The 23,096-nt window shown below is 45.6% G+C and overlaps 1 protein-coding gene across 3 annotated transcripts in view; it reads right to left on the minus strand.

Annotated features, from left to right (window-relative positions):
• Il34 (interleukin 34) overlaps positions 1–22,505 on the minus strand; it is a 63,086-nt gene extending 40,581 nt beyond the window's left edge. The window contains exon 1 of one of the 3 annotated variants that reach the window (XM_078032654.1): positions 22,317–22,505. The gene's annotated coding sequence lies outside the window, so the exon portion shown is untranslated. Of the gene's footprint in view, positions 1–14,226; positions 14,243–22,316 lie in introns of those variants that run through there. The other 2 variants (XM_078032651.1, XM_078032653.1) reach the window with 2 other exon arrangements.
• Between the last annotated feature and the right edge of the window lie 591 nt (positions 22,506–23,096).

The following is a 23,096-nucleotide window of genomic DNA, read 5'->3' on the forward strand; positions in this document are numbered from 1 at the left end:
CTTCCATGGATGCTGGCAGGGCCATCCCTGCCCCTCCCAGCCCTGGCTCTCTTATTCTGGCTCCTGGTCAGGTTTGCTCGTCTACGTCTTCCAGAGCAATGGAACCAATCTTTCATTCAGTTTCACATCTCCCTCCCTTGCTGGAGGGAACCCCAGTACATTCCAGGCATTTAGATCAGAGTCTCATTGTATTAAATAATTAATGGGGAAATGCGTTATCAGTATTGGTAGTTTTCAAAGGAGTGAGAGGCAGCCTCTGGTCCCCAAGCTACTTGGGGAGTCAGCCTCCCTGCAGGCCCAGCCCTCCTCCTTCCTCTGGCTCAGGCTTTGCCCTGGCTATACCCAGCCCCCACCCCACCTGCCTTCTAAGACATTTTTTTAAGTGAGTTGTGAAGTCTCCACATCAGAGTTCAGTGCTATTCTACATGCTTTTTTTGTTTTGTTTAGTTTTTAGCAGAGCCTCTCTTGTGTGCCCAGGGTTTGACACACAAAGATGGAAAGCTTCAAGCCAGCTGGCATGGTGGGGAGGCCAGGTCACAGTGAGCCGCCAAGGGGGAGGGAGCCACACCCACTTACCTGAGCCTGCACTGGAGGGCAAGGAGGTGAGGGGCCCTGCCTACCCTTCTAACAAATGATAAGAAGTGAGGTCTCACCTCCATCCTTCTGCAGGAATCTGTGAGAAGATGGAGAAATCCAAAACTAGTTTTCCCAGGGGGTGGTGGAGGGTGAGTTCCTCAATCTAGGACTTAGCCTGGGAAAAACGGTTGTTTCAGAAGCATTTGTCAATAGAGCTAGGGGCCTGCAGGCCAGCTGTGGGACCCAGCCCTCTCCAGCTGGGAGGCCGAGGCTGTGGGCAGCCGGGTTTCACCACTCTCAGCCTCCTTGCTCCTCAGCCTGCCCACACCAGCCTCCCTCTGCAGACCAGTGTCAGCTCTTCCCTCCATTCCCTGTCACAGGACTCTGGTGTCGCTTCTTCCAGAGACTCCTCACATTTACACTTCCTGCCAGCCTCCTGCTATGGCTCCAGAGCACCCAGGCATCTCTCTCCCCCCACCACCCTGCTCTGTTTTTAATCTCAATGGTAGCACACCACATGTGCTTAGAGTAAACTGATTATTCAATAGTATCCCTTAAAATTCATATCCATCTGGAACCATGGAATGTGACCTCACTTGAAAAAAAGTCTTTGCAGATGTCATTAGTTAAGGTGAGGTCATACTGGATTAAGGTGGACTCTAAATCCAATGACCAATGTCCTTATAAGGGGAGAAACATACAGAGAAAAGGGCACATGATGGCAGAGACAAAGATGGAGAGAGGCACCTGCGAGCCCAGGGATGGGAGGAATGGCCGAGGATGGCAGGAGCTCCCAGAGGGAGGCAAGGGAGGATCCTCCCTGTAGCCTTCAGAGGAGCATGATCCTTCTGACACCTTGATTTCAGACTTCTGGCTTCCAAAATTGTGAGAGAGAAAAATCTCTGCTGTTCAAAGCCACCCGCAGCAGCGCTGGAAAGTGAACAGAACGCTGCTCCCACCTTGCTCTTCTCACCTCAGCTATCTTGAAAGCTGTGGCTTTGCCTCGTTATTTTCTACCAGCTGCTGAGCTCTTCATCGTGCAGGGAGCCTTGTGAACATTTAGCATTTGCCGTCTATACTTTGTACTTTCTGTGCTCCGTGACTGTCCTGGCTTTCCTGGTTTGGGCCTCCCTGGGCTCCTAGGTAGAAGCATAATCCCTGGGTCGGGGAATAGGAGGTCCATTGGGTTCACTTAAATGTTTGAAGGCTGTTGCAAAAGGGCCCTCCGAGGAGCCCAGCAGGGTTTGTGCTCTTACAAGCAACGTAGAGCATTGCTTTCATGGGATGGCTTGTTTGTTTCTCATTGTTTTTCATGTTCCAAGTAAGTGTAAGTACATTGTCACAAGTGAAATGATACATGGGTGTTTCCTGCACAATACTTCTTTTTTTTTTTTTTAAGAGAGAGGGGAGAGAGAGAGAGAGAGAGAGAGAGAGAGAATTTTTTTTAATATTTATTTTTCAGTTCTCGGCGGACACAACATCTTTGTTGGTATGTGGTGCTGAGGATCGAACCCGGGTCGCATGCATACCAGGCGAGCACGCTACCGCTTGAGCCACATCCCCAGCCCAATACTTTTCTTAATATAAAGTAATACCCAGATTTGTGTCTCTGTCTCTCTTCTTCTGTCCTGGCCTCTTCTTTACAGTACCATGGGGGGGCCACCAGCTGTCCTTCTATACCTCCTCTGCTCTTTCATGTATGTGTGTGTGTGTGTGTGTGTGTGTGTGTGAGAGAGAGAGAGAGAGAGAGAGAGAGAGAGAGACTGGGGTTTGAGCCCAGGGCTTCTTTACCACAGCTACATCCCCAGCTCTTTTTATTTTTTTTAATTTTGAGATAGAGTCTTGCTAAGTTGTTGAAGGTCTCTCTAAGTTGCTAAGGCTGGCCTTGAACTTGTGATCCCCCTGCCTCAGCCTCCTGAGTTGCTGGGTTTGCAGTCAGGCGCCACCATGCCCAGGTGTAGCTTTCTCTTTGCTCATGATAACACATGTGTACTAACACATAAAGGGGAAGTTGGCATGCTTGTTCCAGTAAAACTGAATCACCAGATCCTGCTCCCACACTTCACCGTCAGTCCTGGGCATATTTGTAATTCAGGACCATATAGACAAACGTTCAGAAACTGGGGTTAGAGCAGGCATACTAGGTTGTAGTTCTATCTCTCTGCTTCACATAAGCTCAAAATTATGTCTCCTGTCCCTGTGGGCCATTAAAACCTAGATCTCAGCTGGGTGCTGTGATACATGCCTGTATCCCAGTGACTCAGGAGGCTGAGGCAGGAGGATCACAAGTTTAAAGCCAGCCTCAGCAATTGAGCGAGGCCCTGAGCAACTTAGCAAGACCCTTTCTCAAAATAAAAAATAAAAAGGGCTGAAGATGTGGCTCAGTGATTGAATGGCCCCTGGGTCCAATCCCGGGTACAAAAAATAAAATAAAGAAAATCTTTTTTTTTTTTTTTTTGAGAGAGAATTTTTAATATTTATTTTTTAGTTCTCGGCGGACACAACATCTTTGATTGTTGGTATGTGGTGCTGAGGATCGAACCTGGGCCGCACGCATGCCAGGCGAGCGTGCTACCGCTTGAGCCACATCCCCAGCCCAATAAAGAAAATCTTGGGCTAGGGTTGTGGCTCAGAGGTAGAGTGCTTGCCTAGCATGCTTGAGGCACTGGGTTCAATACTCAGCACCACATAAATGTAAAATAAAGAAAACAAAATAAAACAAAACCCTAGATCTCTGGGTTATCTAGGCAAGCAAAGGGACCTCAAGGTAGCACCATGGCCCCTAGTCTAGCCACTCTGGTTCTTGATTTCTTTTATGCTTCTGGCCCTGGGGCTTCTCTTACTTCCATGCAGCAGGTTAGCTGTGTGTGTACGTGTTCCCCCACATGATCATCTCAATAGACTCAGAAAAAGCATGTGACAAAATACAGCACCCCTTCATGTTCAAACCACTAGAAAAACTAGGGATAACAGGAACATATCTCAACATCATAAAGGCTATCTATGCTATGCCTCAGGCCAACGTTATTCTAAATGGAGAAAGGTTGAAGGCAAACCTCTAAAAACTGGAACCAGACAGGGATGCCCTCTTTCACCACTTTTATTTAACAAAAGAAACTAAAGGGAAACACATAGGAAAAGAAGAACTCAAATTAGCACTATTTGCTGATGATATGATTCTATACCTAGAAGACGCAAAAAGTTCCACCAGAAAACTTCTAGTATTAGTAAATGAATTCAGCAATGTAGCAGGATATAAAATCAACACCCAAAAATCAAAGGCATTTCTGTATATAAGTGACAAATCCTCAGAAAGAGAAACAAGGAAAACTCCCCCATTTACAATAGCCTCCAAAAAATAAAATACTTGGGAATCAACTTAATGAAAGAGGTGAAAGATCTAGATAATGAAAACTACAGAACCCGAAAGAAAGAAATCAAAGAAGACCTTAGAAGATGGAAAAATCTACCTTGCTCCTGGATAGGCAGAATTAATATTGTCAAAATGACCATATTACCAAAAGCACTAGACAGATTTAATGCAATTCTGATCAAAATCCCAATGTCATTCCTCATAGAAATAGAAAAAGCAGTCATGAAATTCATCTGGAAAAATAAGACACACACACACACACACACGAAGTTGGATCCTATATTTCTAAGGTGGCTTTAGAGTTTTTCTACCCAAGCTATCCAATCTTCCATCTTCTGAAAAGAAATATCCCTTACTTTTTTTCCTTGTACTGACTCTTGGCCTTAATAATTTCATGTGCTCTTATTTCTGCAATTGAACTAGAACTCTGGGGTCATTCATAGGGCACAGCCCCACTGTGGACACAAAAGAGAGGTGGTTACTGGAAACTAGAAGAATGAGAGGCAAACAGCCCAGGCTCCCCGTCAGGAGCCATGTAGATGTGGCCACCTCATTTCACCTCATTTGGAGCTCATAAAAGGTGGATCATTAGGGCTGGGGATGTGGCTCAGTGGTAGAACATTTGCCTAGCGTGTGCAAGGCCCTGGGTCCAATTCCCAGAACCACAAAGAGCAAAGAGAGAGAGAGAGAGAGAAACCTGGACTGTGATGTTGGCAATTGTCCATAGGATGAAGCTGAGACTGCTTTGGCTGGAATAAAACAACTACAGGGGCAAACGGTCATAAGATTAATAGCAGGACTGGGGTTGTGGCCCAATGGTAGAGCGCTTGCCTAGCATGCATGAGGCACTGGGTTCGATCCCAAGCACCACATAAATAAACAAAATAAAGATATTATGTCCATCTACAATTAAAAAAATTTTTTTTAAAAAGAATAACAGCAAAACTAATGTTAATGACTGTACATAACTAATATTAATGAATGTATGTCATTCAATCCCCCCCAACATGCATATATACCAGTTCTAGGAATTCTCACCCGCATTTTGAAGATGAGAAAACCAAGGCTCAGAAAGTTGGGTGACTTGCCCCAAGTCACACAGCAGCAGGTGGGCAAGCAAGTATTAAACCTAAGTTTCTCTAACCATGAAGCTCTTGCTGTTGACTACATTAGAGTGACAATCTGACGGCAAGAGAAAAAGGTCACATTCCCCCAATCTGGCAATTTCTAGAGCTAAAAAGCCAGATTGTGGCTCATGGTAGTGAGTTTGCCAAGCTTGATTGATCCCCAGCACCACAAAAAAATAAATAAATAAAATAACCTGATTGTGAGGCCACGGGAGGAGGCGTGGCCTAGGGGAAGCCCATGAGGATCGGGGGTGACCTGAGCATCCTGCTGCGAGTTTGGCATCTGAACACAGAGACTGTGTGTCTAACCTTGAGCTGGTCAGGGCTGGGCCCTCTGGCTGGAGCCCAGAGCCATTGGGCCTAGAGAAGAGCTATTCCACTTCACCACGGAGAGCTTTTCCTTCTTTATTTCCCAAGAGGCAGAGTCTGTGCCCTTTGCCCATTGGACTCCCCCAGCCCTCCTGATCGGGCTCATGCTGGTGCTGGGAGCTCAGTTTCCTCATCCTGTCAGCTGGGCAGCCAGTTGGTCAGAGCAGCCTTGGCTCTGCTGGCCGTGAGAAGGCTCCTCACAGGTGAAGGAACACGGCCTCTAATCTCCACACCCCGCCCCACCTGGGGCTGTCGATGTGAGGTGCATGGGGGACAACTGGCATCTGTCTACCAAGGAACCGGCTCCTGAGGGGGGAAAACACAGAAGACAGGAGAATAGAGGGGAGGAACGCTGAAGCAATACAGGATGATTCCAGAAGCTTCTGGACACAGTAGGACCCCCTCTCCTCCTTTCCCTGCATCCCCTACTTCTCCTGCACCCTTCCTCTTTTTTGGAGGAGGTGCTGGGATAGAACCCAGGGCCTCATGCCTACTGGCCCAGCTATCTACCACTGAGCCACACCCTGAGCCCCAGCATTCCTCCTCTCTCCCAGCATCCTCCAGTTCTCCCAGCATTCCTCCTCTCTCTCATTATCCCTTTATCTTTGCCAGAATCTCTTCATTACTTCCAAAAGCTTTTTTCCAGGTCGGAGTCAAAAAACAATCACCAACAGATTTTTACATTAACTGGTTACACTTCATTTTGTCAAGTGTAATGCATGACAGACTATAAAATACACCAATATTTTATGTGCCACTGAGAAAGACAAGGTAAACTGCTAAATAAATCATGATGCTATCAATCTGATTCAGAGAAGATATCAAAATGTGCAAGAGCGGGGTGCTTTAAAATTGGTAGAATATGGTCACACTAAGAGACCTGATGTGGATTTGGGGTCTTGCCTAAGGGTTACAAAAGATTTCCACGTGCAGCATCTTGCTCTGTTAATGGCCCAGACTCTGGTGGATTCCTTTCTCTGCCCTGGTGGAAATCATAGGTTAGTTGGTGATCTTAAAGACAGATTCAGAGAACATCTACAGAGCAGTTCCAGACAGTCTCTATGGTGTGGATTATAAATGTGCTAGGTGTTCAGAGAAGGGATGGATTGAGGTTGGCCAAAGCGAACAAACAAGGCTTCATGGCAGGAAGAAGGGTAGGAATCTGTGCTGGGGCAGGGAGGGGAGGCAAGGATGGAGAATGGGGACAAGAGAAGACACTGGGGAGGGAGAAGTGTGGATAAAGTGAACAAGGAATAAAGATGAAGCCCACATGCCAGATGCTTGGAACAACAAAGAGAAGGTTCAGTTTGTTTGGAACAAAAAAGCTGTGTTCAGGAATTACAGGAATCTAAAAGACAGGCAGGGCAAGGCCACAAACATCCTTGAAAGCCAGGCAGTTTATTTATTTTAATTAGGTATATATGACAGCAAAATCTTCTTTCTTTCTTTCCTTTTCTTTTCTTTTTTTTTTTTTTTTGATACTGGGGTTAAACCCAGGGGGCTTTAACACTGAGCTATATCCCCAGGCTTTTCTTTTTTTTTAAGAAAGGGTCTTACTAAATTACTTAGGGCCTCCCAGTCTCTGAGACTGGCCTCAAACTTCCAATTCTCCTACCTCAGCCTCCTGAGTCTCTAGGATTACAGGTAAACTCCACAGCACCCAGCTGCCTGGCAGTTCTTGATGTGGCAGGAAGCAGGGACCTAGTGCAGGTTCTTGAGTAGGAACTTGATCTGATAAACACTAACTTAGGGAACACTGACGTCCAAGAAGAGCTGGAGGCTAAGACATCACCTCTCCCTCCAAGATCTGCGACCAAAGAAGGTGATCTCCAAGGGGTCTCTAATGGAGGTTCACACGTCTACAAAGGGCCTGGGCCAGTTCCTTAAGGCAGTTCTAACCATGCTGAGATGAAGAAGGGTCCTGACCCTTTAAAGCACTTTTCCTTCAAGGTCTGGGCCACCCATTCTGGGAAAGGACAGCTGTATAAAAACCATCTCCCTGACTCTGTAAAATGGGCATCACTTAACAGATGCAGGGGCTGAAACACTGCTTACATCTGTTTGATAGCCCCTACTTGGCCATTTGTAACAAAAATCGTAAAACTGCCTAAACCCTGTCAGGGGGTAACTCCACTTTAGGAGGTGGGCCACTAGGAAGTAATCAAGTCCAAAATGGCCCAAAACATTGCCACTTGGGAGTCAAAGAACTACCCAAGAACCCCACAAGGGTGAAGGGATTCTGCTCACCAGGAAGGGTCAGTATCAAGCACTCAGCTGAGCTGTTTTATTCATTTAGAAACATGTTGAACTGGGGAGCAGCACCCCAACTGCATATGTGTCTGTACGTTGGGTGCTGCAGAAGGCCGTGTGTGGCACAAGCACAGGTTTGGCTTCAGAGCCCCACTTTCCTCATCTGAAAAATGGGAATGAAATCTGCAGTCATTAGCCCTGGGCCTGGCCATGGTAGCTATAATCACTAGGTGCTTGACACTCAGAGACAATAATAGCCCACGCTCACTGCACCTGGACACAAATATTTTTGGCAAGGCCGGGTGATAGATGGACAGAGCCACCTAACGACAGCAGGGGCCACTGGCTCCAGTGTCTGGAGTGGAGACAGGAAATGGTATGCCAGCGAGCCCAGTGCCATGTCTGGGAGAATCACTTCCGGGGTTAAGAAGACCCAGGTGGGGAAAGCTGAGGGAGCCCTGATCTGCCACTCAGATGTTGGGGTGCAGCAACTTCCTTCCTCTCCTGACCACAATCCCCTCTGTGCCTCTTGGGAACAACTGGCCATGCCACCTCCCCAGGCAGGCTTGATATCAGGGTGAATAAATTCTGCTATGGCCTGAATATTTGTAGCCACCCGCCATTCCTCTGTTGAAATCCTAACCCCCTAGGAGATGGTGTTAGGGAGCAGGGCGTTTGGGTGGTGATTAGGTCATGAGGGAGGAGCCCTCATGGATGGGATTCATGTCCTTGTAAAAGAAACCCAGAGAGCTCCCTCATCCCTTGTGCTCTGTGAGCTTACAGAAGAAAGTCAGCTGTCTAGGAGGTGGACCCTCCCCAGACACCAAATCTGCTGGTGGCGTGATCTTGCTCTTCTGGCCTTCAAAGCAATACATTTCTGTAATTCATTAGCCCCCCACAGTCAATAGTATTTGAGTATGGCAGCTCGAACAGACTAAGACAAATCCAACTCCTATGGTCAGTCAGGCAAAGTTAGCCTCTCACCCAGAAGAACATCCAAGGAAACCAGAGAGGAAGCCAGGTACAGCGGTGCACACCTGTCATCCCAGCGACTCAGGGGGCTGAGGCAGGAGGATCGCAGGCTCAAAGCCAGCCTCAGCAACAGGGAGGCACTAAGCAACTCAGTGAGACCCTGTCTCTAAATAAAATACAAAATAGGGCTGGGGATGTGGCTCAATGGTTGAGGGCCCCTGAGTTTAAAAAAAAAAATAGAAAGAAACCAGAGAGGAAGCAAAAGGAAGGAATTAAAATGCAGCCAACCGTCAGGAGGGATTCCAGGGCCTGGAGTCCTTATTCTAATATGAATCTGCCTCTACCTGGATGAGCAGCCTCCTCCCACTCTTCCTCACCTCCACCCATTTGCCTTGGCAAAAATCCCTTCCCTCCAGAGCTTGCTTCCTCTGCCTTGGCGGCATCCGCCCCGCCCCCAGCTCTTGGCAGGACCAGCCCGTTCTGCCCAAGCTCCTGGAGAATCCTCCCCAGAGAGGGTCCTTTGGCCCATGGTCCTCCCATGGGGACTATCATGGACTCATGCTGGGCAGAGTTCTTGTGAGAAGTAGATATGACAGTTGGTGACACCCACTGCAACAAATGGCAGCTTGGAAGAGCAACACTTCATTTTGTTCTCTGTCCCTTCTCCTTCGCCCAGCTCATAATAAATGCTCATGATGTTTGTTGAGTGAACAAGAAACAAGAATATAAGCTGAGTGCATTCACACGTGTCCAGGAGGACCCACAAGAACCTGGCATCAGTGAATGTCTTTAGATAGATGTCAGTGGCGGCCTAGGGAACGGGCTATGCAGAGGAGGCTACTTTTCACTATAAGCCAAACTATGTTTTGAACTTTTTTTTTACTGTGTTCATATATTATGACTTGAGATTAAAAACACAAGGCCATTTACATTATCACCCTCAATTATTATATATTTAAATATAAATCCAGCAGGATACCTACAGTATCTAAGGAAAAACTATGCAACACAGGTTCAATGCAATTCCAATCAAAATCCCAGAAACTTATCTTTTTGGATATCTGCAAACAAACTGATTCTGTAGTTTATGTGGAGGGTCAAAAGACCCAGAAGAGCCAACACAACACTGAAGAAGAATAAAGTTGGAAGACTGGCATTACCTGACTACAAGACTTCCCATCAGCCACAGCAACCAAGACAGTGGGGTTTCAGTGAAAGGACACATCAGTGGAACACAGGGAGCCCAGAAATGGACCCACATACAGCCGACTGACCTTTGACAAAGACAATTCAACGTAGAAAGGACAGTCTTTTTAATAAATAGTATGCTCAAACCACTGGACATCCACATGCAAAAAATTAAGCTAGACAGAGACCTTACACAAAAATCAATTCAAAATGGATCTTAGAGGATGTGAGGGTGATCTGGTTGCGAGATCTGTCACCCCATTGATTGCCAGTGTTGATTCGGCTGATCTGGCTGGCTAGGCAGGTGTGCCCTTGCTCCCTCACGTATGTCCCTCTCAAAGCTGCAAGTTCAGTCAAAGTGGACGACCTTCTCTGATAGAGGTGGACCATGTGCTCCTGCTAGAACCTCCAAACAAGCTCTCAACATGGATCTTAGAGGCTGGGATGGTAGCTCAGTGGTAGAGCATTTGCCTAGCATTCCAGAGGCCCTGGGTTTAATTCCCAGCACTGCAAAAATTAAAAATTAGGGGCTGGGGATGTGGCTCAACTGGTAGCGCGCTCGCCTGGCATGCTTGCGGCCCGGGTTCCATCCTCAGCACCACATACCAACAAAGATGTTGTGTCTGCTGAGAACTAAAAAATAAATATTAAAAATAAAATTCTCTCTCTCTCTTTAAAAAAAAATTAAAAATTAAAAAGTCTTAGACCTAAATGTAAAACTATAAAATTTCCAGAAGATCATACAGGAGAAAGTCCAGGTGATCTTGGACTTTCATATTAACAATGAGGGAAATTTTGTGCTAAGTGGAACTCTAGATGCTCAATTTTTATGAGGTTTTAGATACACTAAGGGCATAATCCATAAAAGAAAATTTAGGTTAGACTTTATTAAAATTAAAAAGTTCTTCTCTGAAAGACATTGCTGAGGAAATGAAGAGAAAATATTTGAAACAGATATATCAATAAAGTACTTGTATCTAAGATATACAGAGAACTCTTTTTTTTTTTTTTTTTGTTAAATTTTTTGGAAGTAGTTGGAAACAATACCTTTATTTTATTTATTTTTATATGGTGCTGAGGATCGAACCCAGGGCCTTTATGTGCTAGAGGAGCGCTCTACCGCTGAGCCACAATCCCAGCCCCTACAGAGAACTCTTGAACTCAACAATAAGAAAACAAACCCCAATTAAAACAGACAACAGAGATGAACAGACACACCTCACCAGAAACATTGGGAGATGCTCATCAGACATCATTAGGGAAATGCAAATTAAAATAACACTGAGCTATCATGAAGCACCTCTTAGAATAGCTAAAGTCCAAAAACTGTTGCTAATAAGTGCTGGAAAGATGGCAGGACAGGGGAGCTCTCATTCTTTGCTTCGAGAATGGGCAGTAGTAGACTTTGAAAAAGCTTGTAAGTTTCCTACAAAGCTGTACACTCTTCCTACACAACCCAGCAGTCTTGTTCCTAAGTATTTACCAGATCAAGCTGAAAACTTATGTCCACACAAAAGCTTACTCATGAATGTTTATAGCAACTTTATTCATAATCACCCCAAAGTAGAAGAAAGTTAGCAATGTTGGTCTATAGTCCCAGCTACTTGGGGATGTTGGGGTGGGGGAGCACTTGTGCCCAGGAGCATTTGAGCCCAGGAGCTTGAGGCCAGTGCAGGCAACATAGTGAGACCCCCCCAATCTCAAAAAAAAAAAAAAAAAAACTAGTGGCAATCAGTAAATAGATGAAGGAATAAATAAACTGTGGTATAGCCATACAATGGAACATTACTCAACAACAAAAAGAAATAGGCTATGGAGCCACCAAAACATATATCTATATGATAGAAACCCATCTGAAAAGGTCACCTACTGTGTGAGTTCTGCTATGTGACATTCTGGAAAAGGCAAAACTAGAGAGACAGTTAAAAGATCAGTGGTTGCAGGCGTGAGGAGAGCTGAACAGCTGGGACACAGGGGAGCCATAGGGCAGAGGAAGAGTTCTGTGTGATACCTGTCACTATACATTTGTCAAAATCCATAGAGCTGTACAACAGGAAAAGTGAAGCCCCAGCGGAAACTATGGACTTTAAATCATTTAGTTCATATTATGTGTTACTATCAGACCAAGGGTATGAGGACACAAACGCAACATGCTAACAATGAGGAAGATTTTGTGCTGGGGTTGGGGCAGCTAAATGGAACTCTAAATGCTCAATTTTTCTGTAAATCTAAGACTATGCAATTGATTTTTAAAATTTTTAAATGTATTTTTGCAGCACTGGGGATGGAGGCCCGGGCCTTGTACATATCCTTGCTGAGCTGCAACCTCAGCCTTGATTATTTTTTAAAGAAAAAAAAAATTTTTTTTTCGTGGACACAACATCTTTTTTTTTTTTTTTTTTTAATGTGGTGCTGATGATTGAACCCAGTGCCCCACGCATGCAAGGCGAGCAGGCTACCGCTTGAGCCACATCCCTAGCCCTAAAGAAATTTTTAAAAAAGAGTTTTAAACATTAGCTGTTCAGCAAATGTTAGCAGGCAGGATGGCTCAGGGTTCAAGTCCTCATGTGCCTAACATCCTCCTCCAGGGTGACACCATGCTCTACGAGTCCAGGTTAAGGATTCCAGAACTCTCACTGTAATTTAGAGAATCAAAGCTCATTCGGCCTGCATGATTTCCACGGACAAAGAGGAGTGGCTCTCCTGTTCCCTCAAAAAGTGGCAGGGGGTGGACCAGGGAAAGGAGTGGGGATGAGGACGACCAGGTGGCCTTCTCTCCAGATAAGAAGCCCATGAAAGAAGCCTTCCTGCCTGTGGGAAGACAGTGGAAAGTACCTGGCCCTGGGCCCAACCTCAGCTGGTCCAGCTGGCCTGTTGGCCTCTGCATCACCAGCGTCACTGAGGTCTGGGACATCCCCTCCAAGGAGACCATGGAGAGACATATGAAGCCTGCATCCCAGCATTGAAGTGGGAAGGAGCCTGGAGAGTAGGGGCTACCAATGGAGCACGACTCTGCCCCAGTGTGCCCCTTCCCACTGTGGGATTTGGGGGGAGTCCCTAAGAGACTTTTCTATCTATAAAATAGCACTACCAGAGCCTTCACCTAGGACAGGGGTGCACAGGAGGAGTAGAAGAGAAAGCTTAAGTAAATGTGGCACCAGCAAGCTGTGAGGGACACTAATGTTGCTATCATCAGACCCAGCAACTGACACAAGCTTCAAGGGGCACAATGAGGCAAAGGAAAACTCTGGGGTCCTGAGCATGGCTTAACCTCTCAGAGCCTCTGTTTCCTCATCTGCAATATGGACATAACAACAGCACTTCCTTAACTGGGCTGTGTGTGATCCCACAAGAGAGTGCTTGTCCAGGGCCCACGCTTCCAGGCACAGGTCAAGGTTAGCTCCCCTGCACCTTAGCACCAAGCAACTGTCACCCAAGCTAACTGATGACATTCTAGATTAACTGCTGTCACTGCCGGGGCTTCCTTCACTGCAGCTATAAACATGGTAGTAGTTCTGTCTCAGATTGAAGGCCAGAGGAGGCCACCATATCGTCCCCATTAGTGATGGCATTTACTGCCTGTTGGGCACTAAGCTGGAGCTGGATCGACTGGGTCATGTGGACAAGGTCTTGGCATCCAGAGAGCTGGGTCAGAAAACACACAATTATCAAAAAGTCCAAATGAACTCAAAACCATAGGAAAGACTTGGAGTTCTGGGAGAAGTATTTAAGGAGGGTCCCACTTAATGGAAGGAGAAGGGAGGCACTGAGTGACATGGCCTGGCTTCCAGTCAAGGCTGGTGGTATGCTCAGATCCTGGAGAATGAAACAGGTTGGGCCTGACTCTCAGAGGAGCAAGGCTGAGGTGTGACATGTGATGCCAGCCAGAGGTGGGGCAGTGCTGAGTCACTGGTCAGGGAGGTGTGGAAGCTAGAGCCGCACCTGGGAGAGTGTTGGTCCCTGGGGATGCACTGCCAGGAACAGGGGCAGAGCAGTCATCTTGGGAGAGTTGAGCAGGGAGACTTCTGCCCAGCATAGAGGGCTCCAGTGAGACTGCTTGGGTTTATCCCACCCACCACATACTAGCTGTCCTTGGGCAGAGACTTCAGTCTCAGCCTTGGCTCCTGGGTGTGAACAGCACCTGCTGTACACAGGACTGAATCCAGCCTGTTCAGCATTTAACCCAGTGAGTGGCGCAGTGTGAGTATGGGTGGCAGCAATTGTCATCACTGTTATGAGGGGAGGGCTGGGAGCAATTCTCCCTCCTCCCATCTGCCCCCTCCCTCTGAGCTGGGTCCCAACTTCACACACACCGGGACTGATCACATTAGAAAGGCACAGAGCCTGGGAAACCCCTGGTTCCACCCCTACCTCAAACAGGAGTCTTCTCTGCATCTCACCCAGCCTCTTCTTACATGCCTCCACTGAGAGAGGACTCACACTCTACGAGGCAGCCTGCTCCACATTCAGACAGCTCTGAACACAAGTTCACTAGGCTGAGCCAAAATCTGCACCCTGTAAGCTGCCCCTTAGTGGAAGTAAGTTTCCTGCCAGGGACTTTCCAATGTCTGCAATCCACCCATCCCACAAATGCTAGGGATCTCCTGAGCTGGGCCCCTGCCACTGCTCCAGCAAGCCTCCTCTGAACCTCAGCCTCTCCCAGATGGAGCAATTCCTTCCACAGGGACACAGACACCCCTCCAACACCCAGGCCTGTTGCTGTCTCTTCAGCTATACCCGATTGGGGGCAGAAAGCTTTGGATTTCCACAGCCCTCCTGCTAATAATAGTTCACAGGCAAGGCCTCACACAAGCCCCACAGAATCCCTGGGAGACATCTCTTTATTGTGGTTTTAAAAAAAAAACCACATAACATAAAATATATCACATTTTTCTGTGGCATTGAGAACATTCATACTGTTGTGCAACCATCACCACCATCGTCTCCAGAACTATTTCATCTTGCAAAACAAACTCATACCCATTCTCCCCTCCTTCCACCATTCCACTTTCTATTTCTATGAATTTGATCACTCTGAGAAACTTAGGTAAGTGAGATCATACAGTATTTGTCTTTTTGTGCCTGGTCATTTCACTTAGCAGAATATCCTCAAGGTTCATTCAGGTTGTAGCCTGTGATAGGATTTCCTTCCTTTTAAAGGCTGAATTAAACTCCATCATATGGAGTTTGACTTGCACATTCTTCTGTGGATGATGAGTTGCTTCCACTTCTTGGCTATTTATGAATAATGAACATACATGTACAAATGTCTCATTTTCCTAGGACCTTGCTTTTAGTTCTTTTCAGTATACACCCAGAAGTGGGGCTGCTGCTGGATCATGTGGGGATTCTCTTTTTAGTTTTTTGAGGAACAGCCGTGCTGCTTTCCCAGGGCCTACAACTGATTTGCATTCACAATAGTGTGTGAGTTTCCAATTTCTCCATGTTCTCACCAACACTCGTTTTTTGGTTTTGCTTTTGTTTGGATAGTAGCCATCCTGATAGATGCAAGGTAGTTTAGGAAGATACCATTTTTATCCCCGTTTTATGGCAGAGGACAGGGGACTGGTAAAGATTGGTGACTTGCCAAAGGTCCCATGAGCAGCAGATGGCAGGGCTGGGATTCAAGCTCAGGCCTGTCTGTGACCTCCAACATTGAGCTTCTTGCAGGTCCTGGCCAAGGAGGAGCCAGTGATGCTGAAGGAGACTACCCCTGTGAGATGTAAGACTTCCCCCAGACCCTGTTCCCCCAACCTAGGCAACCCTGGAACCAGCACTTCAGGCCAGGCTTCCCTCTTGGACAGGCAGCTGCCAGATAGATCTTGGAGCATTGGTGAGAAAGCAAGGGGGCAACATGGATTTTAGAATCTGGTGGAGCCATTGAGGCTACCTAAGCAATGAGACACCTAGAGGTAGACCTGGCACACTCCATCCTGATCCACATGTCAACACTGTCATTTTCCATTTGCATGACCATGGGCAAACTAGGAGACTTCCCTGGACCTCAATCTCTTCATCTGTGAAATGGGGGGAGAATAAATGGAAGCTTGCAGGGAGTTGTATGTAAGCATTAAGTGAGTACTGGTCATACTGTACCAGGTTGAAGGGTGGACAGCAAACAGTGCCTGCCACTGCTGCCTTCTCCCATACCATCCATCCCTACCCCACACTGCTATCCACTCTGCCCTCCCCCTGGAGGGGTTGGTGGAGCCTTGAGATTAAGAAGTCAGCCTCTCAGGCGACTCCTTTAAGGAGTAACATATTTGAGGGCATTTGTTTTGGTTTTTGTTTGGTTTGCTACTGGAGATTGAATCTAGGGTTGCTTTATCACTAAGCTATATCCCCAGGTCTTTTTTAAATTATGAGACAGGGTCTTGCTTAGTTGCTGAGGCTGGTCTTGAAATTGCAATCCTCCTGTCTTAGCCTCCAGAGTTGCTGAGATTATAGGCATGCCCACCATGCCCAGCCACTGTTCTGGTCTTCTTAGAAAAACAAATAAACAAAATAACAATAATTCCTTTGGTGAAATTAATATAGGAACACAAGTATATTTGCTGCCATATTATTTGTAATAATGATGACTTGGCAGCACCTTGAATGTACTCAAGAGGGACTCATTGATAAGCCTTACTTATTAATGGGATTATTAAGTCACTAAAAGAATGATAGAGATTTACACTTATTGGTATTCCATGACATACTGTTGAGTAGGGAAATAAACAAATAAGAAAAGTCATACATAGATGATCCTATTTGTGTTTATATAGACAGACTCACTACTCCAGGAATGGCTTCCTGATCAGTAGCAGTAGCAAGCATCACCCAAGAACCTGTTAGAAACAGATTTGGGGGCCCCACCCCAGTTCTTCAGAACCAGAACCTGTATTTCAACTCCCCAGTGATGATTCATGTGCGCATTATACTTTAGAAGATGATAAAGTGGGGCACTGTCTGGATAGTTGCCCCGTCAAATATCATTAGAGGTCGAGGACCTCTGCTGGGAAAGCAAGGATTTTTGTCTTATTCTCTTCTGAATTGTTGGTATTTTTTATAATATTCACATAATAAAAACAATAAAGCTACAAAAATGCTTGCAAAGATATGAGACTAAAAACTCTAGAACTCCTAGAAGAAAGCAGGAGGAAAAGCTTCATGATTTTGGACATGGCCATTATTTCTCAGTATGACCCCAAAAACTCAGGCAGCAAAAGCAAAGGTCGATAAATGAGACTACATCAAAATATAAGTCTGTGCGGACAGGACGTGATCAACAGAATGAAAAGGTGAGCTATAGGTAGGAGCAAATGCTTGCAAATTAGATAATGATAAGGAGTTAATATCTAGAATTTATATAGAACTCCTACAACTCAATAACCAAAAATCAAATAACCCAATAAAAACATGGCAAAGGACTTGAATAGACACTTTGCCAAAGATGATATACAAATGGATGACAAGTGTATGAAAATATTGTTGGTCATCAGGGAAACAAAAAAAAAAAAACCTCAATAAGATACCTCTTTGCACTCATATCAACAAGAACAGCAACTACTACTATTGTTACCAGAAATAAGAAGTCTTGATCAGGATGTAGAGTCATGTTAAGTTCTGTAAACAAGTCAGGATGGCGCCTGGCATTTTGCCAGAGGGAGTGGTTTGTGAAATAACTACAGCGAGCCATTAAGTGTGGAGATTCCTTATTGGTTGACTGCTGTATCTAGTTTATGTTAATTAAGATAAGCTGTGTGGAATGTATAAATACCCCTCCGGTCCTATAATAAACGGCTCCTACTCCTGCTGTATCAATCTACACAAGTTGTTCATCACCCCCCAGTTATTCTGCTATAGCGGGACTGTGGCAGAGTCATATGAATCATTGTGCATTGTATAGCGGTTCCTCAAAAAAATAAATAAATAAAAATAGAATTACCATATGACTCAGCTAATTTACTTTGGGGTATATATTGAAAATAATTGAAAGCAGAGACTCAACATGATACCTGTACACTCACCTTATAAACATATTATTCACAATAGCCAAGAGATGGAAGCAACGTAAGTGTTGACAGATGAATGGATAAGCAAAATATAATGTGTATATATAAGATGAAGTGTCATTCAACCTTAAAAAGTAAGGAGATCCTGACACATGATTCAACATTAATGAACCTTGAAGATGCTCTACTAATTGAAATAAGCCAGTCTCAAAATTATTGAGCGGGGTGCGGTAGTACACTCCTATAATCCCAGCTACTGAGGGGGGCTGCTGCAGGAGGATCCTAAGTTCCAGACTAACCATAATAACCTAGCAAGGGCCTGTCTCGAAATAAAATACAGCTCAGTCGTAGAGCCCCCTGGGTTTGATCCCAGTACTGTGGGGGGGGGGAACGCTGTGATTTCACTTACACAGTGAATCTAGAGCAGACAAAATCATATAGATAGAAAGTAGAAAGATATTTATCAGGGGCCAGAGAGAGGAGAAAGGGAATTATTTAGTGGATATAGAGTTACAGTTTTACAAGACTTGTTGCACAACAGTACACATGTACTTAACACAACTGAACTGTATACTCAAATGATATTAAAATGGTAAGAAATGCTTGCAAAGAGATTTTAATGACATAAGAAAATTGGAAGATAAAGCAGGAAACACCAGTTCTTAGTCTGAAAGTGGACTTTCTCGTGCTGCCAGAGACAATGGGAAGCCCAGAAAGCTTTGAAACAGGGGCCTGATCTTTCCTAACAGTTGCCAGAGCTGGGTGTGCTTGGCAGATACCTATAAACCCAGGAGGCCGAGGCAGGAGGACCACAAGTTTGAGGCCAGCCTAGGCAACTTAGCAAGATCCTTTCTCAAAGTTTAAAAAGAAGAGTTGGGGTGTAGTTAATGGAATAGTGAATGCCTAGTAAGCTCACATGTGAGCCCCTGGGTTCATGGTTGGGGAGGAGCCAAGGCCAGGTCATATCATCCTCAATTCAAAGTCTTCTCTGGCTTCTCTTACTAAGATGAAAATCAAAATCCTAACAAAGGCCTCCAGGACCTGGTATGTTCTTGGTCTGCCCTGACCATTTATCTACCATTCTCCTCTTTTATCACTGCTTGGCTTCAGTCTCTCCAAATTTCAGCCTAAAAATTCTGGGAGGTCCACATCTCCTTGTCTTTTTAAATTCATCACCTAAACCTTTCTAACTGTAGCCAAGACTCAACACATACACATCCCTGGCCTGAAGAGGCTCAAGGGGCAGACTGGCTGGTCCTCCAGGCAGGGTCAGTGACCTTCCAGGCTGCCATGCATGGACACATCTCTCCCTGCAGTCCCTGGGAAACTCAGGAGGTAGTTCTCAGGCCAACCTCAGCACAGGTCTCAGAAGAAAGACACCACTCCACAATTGTGGGACATGATTCTCAAACACAAGCACAGAGGACAACCACAGCCTAGAACCCCCTTGGGATTGTCCCAGGCCTGGAGACCACAGTTCTCCAATCTCCATGGAGTCTCTTTTAGGCTCAAAGGGACAGACTGCCCATTTCACACAAGTGGTCTCTTCCTCCCAAGTCTGAATCAGGGCAGCTACAGGACAGTATTGTCCTAGGATCAGGGGAAGAGGATGGGAGTGGGGACAGCCTAATTGTCCTGAGCCCTAATCTGAGACTGTAGAAGAAATCCACATTCTCTGGTGGTGGTGGCTGGGATCAGAGCCCCAGGAACCAGGGCCCCAAGTCCCCAGCTAGGCTTCCCTGCACTAGGCCTAACCTGAAGATTCCATTCTTGGCACTTAATTTTTCTGGGTGCCACCAAAGTCCCTGAGATGGAGTAGAAGGCTGGGGGCATGCCAGACACCTAATACCATGCCCCCTGAAATTGCCAGCACAGAATTTCAAATCTGCTTAAACCCTTAAGTCATTGAGATCAAGTTTAAATTCCCACTTGACCTTCCAGGCTTTTCACAGCTTGGTCCCAACTGACCATCTGATCTCATGCCAATGCCCCTTTTCCCTATACTCAGCTAACTCTGCAGTCTCCAGAGCTTCCCATCCCTCTCCAAATTCCACTTGGCTTTGGCACTTACTTTTCCCCTTCCTCTCAGTCCCTGCCTAACAGGCTACTCTTTGTCCTTCAGCTTAGGGCCGTTTCCTGAGTGCCCAGACTGAAGTGATCATTGTCCCTGCTTTCTCAACACTGGGTGCTATTTCAAGAGCAGGGAGGCTGTCTTATGCAGTTGTCACCTGGTTTCCAGCACCCAGCCAGCCAGTCAGATTAATGTTTATTGACAGAGATAATGAATACATTACTTTTCTGTATATCTTTATGATTAATTTGGCTACATTTCGCAAAGGTCTTGGACCAGAACCTTAATCTTTCATAATAATGGGCCCCTAAGTGCCAGATGTTTATCTGTGCTGTCTCATGTAATACTATGACACAAGTTTTCAGATTTCCATTTCACAGATGAGGACACAAAGACTTAGAGGGGGCCAATAACAGCCCACAGGTGGGGAGTGGTACTGTTAGGATTGGAATCCAGTCTCACTGGATCCAGAGCCTGAGCTCATTGTGCTGTGCAGCATCTGTGGCACCCAGCAACCTACCATAGTGGCAGCTGGGAGAGGAGTAGATGGTGCACCCACAGACTTCCTGGGAATTCTTATTCTGTCCAAGCCTGAGTTATAAGGAAGGTGGCTGAGAGCCAGGAAGGGTGCATACTCATCTCATAGCAGGGGTAGCTGAGAGCCTGGGATCCTTTGAAGGAGGAGGCCTGACCCTAATGCCCAGCCCTCCATCCTAGGAACACATGGCATTATAATCAAAAAGTTCTCTCGCTGGGTGGAGTGGCTCACACCTGTAATCCCCACCACTTGGAAGGCTGAGACAGGAGGATCACGAATTCAAAGCCAGGCTCAGCAAAAGCAAGGCGCTAAGCAACTCTGTGAGACCCTGTCTCTAAATAAAATACAAAATAGGGAATGTGGCTCAGTGGTCAAGTGCCCCTGAGTTCAATCCCTGGTACCAAATACATACATACACACAAACACTCACACACACACACACACACACACACACACACACACACATATCTAAAGAGTGAGGAAACTTTTCATTCCAGGTACAATGGGGCTGAAGAAGAAGATGACTTGACTTTCTCCTGCCTAGCTTATAAAATGGCTCAGGGAGAGCTCCAGCTTGGAAGCACCCTCTGGAGTGCTTCCTGAGTAGCAGACATTATGCTTCACATACACTGTCTCTGTCTTCTGACATCCCTAAGAAGTTTTATAATCTGTACTTTACACATGAATTGAGAGGCAATGAAGTTACTAGGTGAGAGTTCTCAGTCAGCCAACTACTGTATACAAACCAAGCTCTTAACAACTATACTAGACTGATTCCATTCACCTTCCTTAAAAATCCCCAGAGAACACAAGTTCCCCACCAACCTCATCATGCCACCAGGGTCCTGGAAATTAGTAAATGAGTCCTATAATTCTTCTGAGGGAGCTGACCCCATGTGTAACATGAATGGATAAACAAAAATGTCTTTGCCCTTTGTCCCAAGTATTCATCCTGGATGGAGAATAAACTGCAGGAAGTGGGGTGGCGGGGGAAACGTCAGCAAAACTAAAACGACCCAAAAAAGTTATTTTCACAGAGTTGTCCATAAAAGATGAATTATTAATTACAAAACACCTGGAAGCAATCCACCTTCCTCATCAAGAGGCAAAGGCATCCTAGGATGGGTTGTTATTGTGGCAAATACCTCATGGACCTTAAGTGTCATAGTTTCTGTGCATTTAAAACAAGTTCAAAGTGTAAAAGCAGAACATTTTGTTTAAATTTCAGAAACACTGTCTGGGGCTGGAGTTGTGGCTCAGTGGTACAGCACTTGCCTGGCATGTGTGAGACCCTGCACCACATATAAATAAATAAATAAAATAAAAGATCCATTGACAACAACAAAAAAATAATTAAAAAAAGAAACACTAAACGAGGAAGGCTTACTAATGCTATTTTTCCTTTCTTTTAAAGAATTTTACATCAATTAACTTTTGATAAGTGATAATTCATGCACATGATACATTAAGGGTCTAAAGATACAAAACAATAAATACATGGTGGAGTAACCCCCAAGAACCCAGAACAACCTTTTCGGAATGTGGGTTTGAAGACTGATAAAACTCAGAAGGGGTAACTTGTTTTATGGATTTGTGTATCTTCTTTTTCCTGCAAGGCTGTGAAGGCAAACGTTAAAAAACAAAACCCAGAGCAGACAATTCACACCATTTCTGAAATGTATTCTGGAGTTTCTTGGCTGGGACTGTTTTTGTCAGTTCTAGTTCATGTTCCTCTTGCTGTGATGGGTGAAGAAGCAGCAGCAGCTAAATAATGAGGTTTAGCCAGTCATAAGTAACAGAGAGAGAGCAATCCTATGGAAAAAAAAAATAAAAACCAAACAACTCTGCTTCTTACCTGCTCGAGTGCCAGGCTGTGGTCTTCTAAGGCTTGCTTTCAGCTTTAAGGGGTTCTAAGTCCTGGAGCAGATGCCTAGGGACTGTGGGCAGTGGGCACCAGATAGGGAAAGCTGTGGCTGCCCCCAGCCCACAAACTAGGCTTCCCATCTGATGAGAAGGGCGGGGAATGCAAGCCACTGCAGCTCCAACTTCACTCTGGAAGTTGGAACTGGAGCCAAGCAAGGGTGGGGCAGGGCCACATGGCTCCAGCCTGCCTTGAAGTGCAGTGTAAGGAGACTCAAACATAGAGGATCAGTCAGGGGACAATTCTGACCAAGGGCAAGTATGGTGTGAGTCCCTAGAAATCAAACCATGGCTTTTAGGCAGGTTGGAGTGTTTTAAGAGATCCCCTCCAGAACATGGGGATCTTGACAAAAAACTTATCCTTCTCAGTGACTCAGAAGGTTGAAGCAGGAGGATTGCAAGTTCAAGACCAGCCTCAGCAATGTAGGCCCTAAGCAACTTAGCAAGACTCTGTCTAAAATTAAAAAATGAAAAGGGCTGGGGATGTAGCTCAGTCATTAAGAACCCTGGGTTCAATCCTCAGTACCAACAACAACAAAACCAAAAAACCCCAAAACCTCATCACAAAACTGAATACAGCTGGTGATGCTGTAATCACTGAAGCTTGTACATATAGGGACATTAGTTCTAGAAAAGGCCTTTCTCTGGTGCATAATACCACTGCTGGAGACAGAAAAATGACCAAGTCTACCAGTCTTCAGATAGGGACCTGAGT

This window comes from Ictidomys tridecemlineatus, chromosome 15 (genome assembly GCF_052094955.1).
Source record: "Ictidomys tridecemlineatus isolate mIctTri1 chromosome 15, mIctTri1.hap1, whole genome shotgun sequence".
NCBI lineage: Eukaryota > Metazoa > Chordata > Mammalia > Rodentia > Sciuridae > Ictidomys > Ictidomys tridecemlineatus.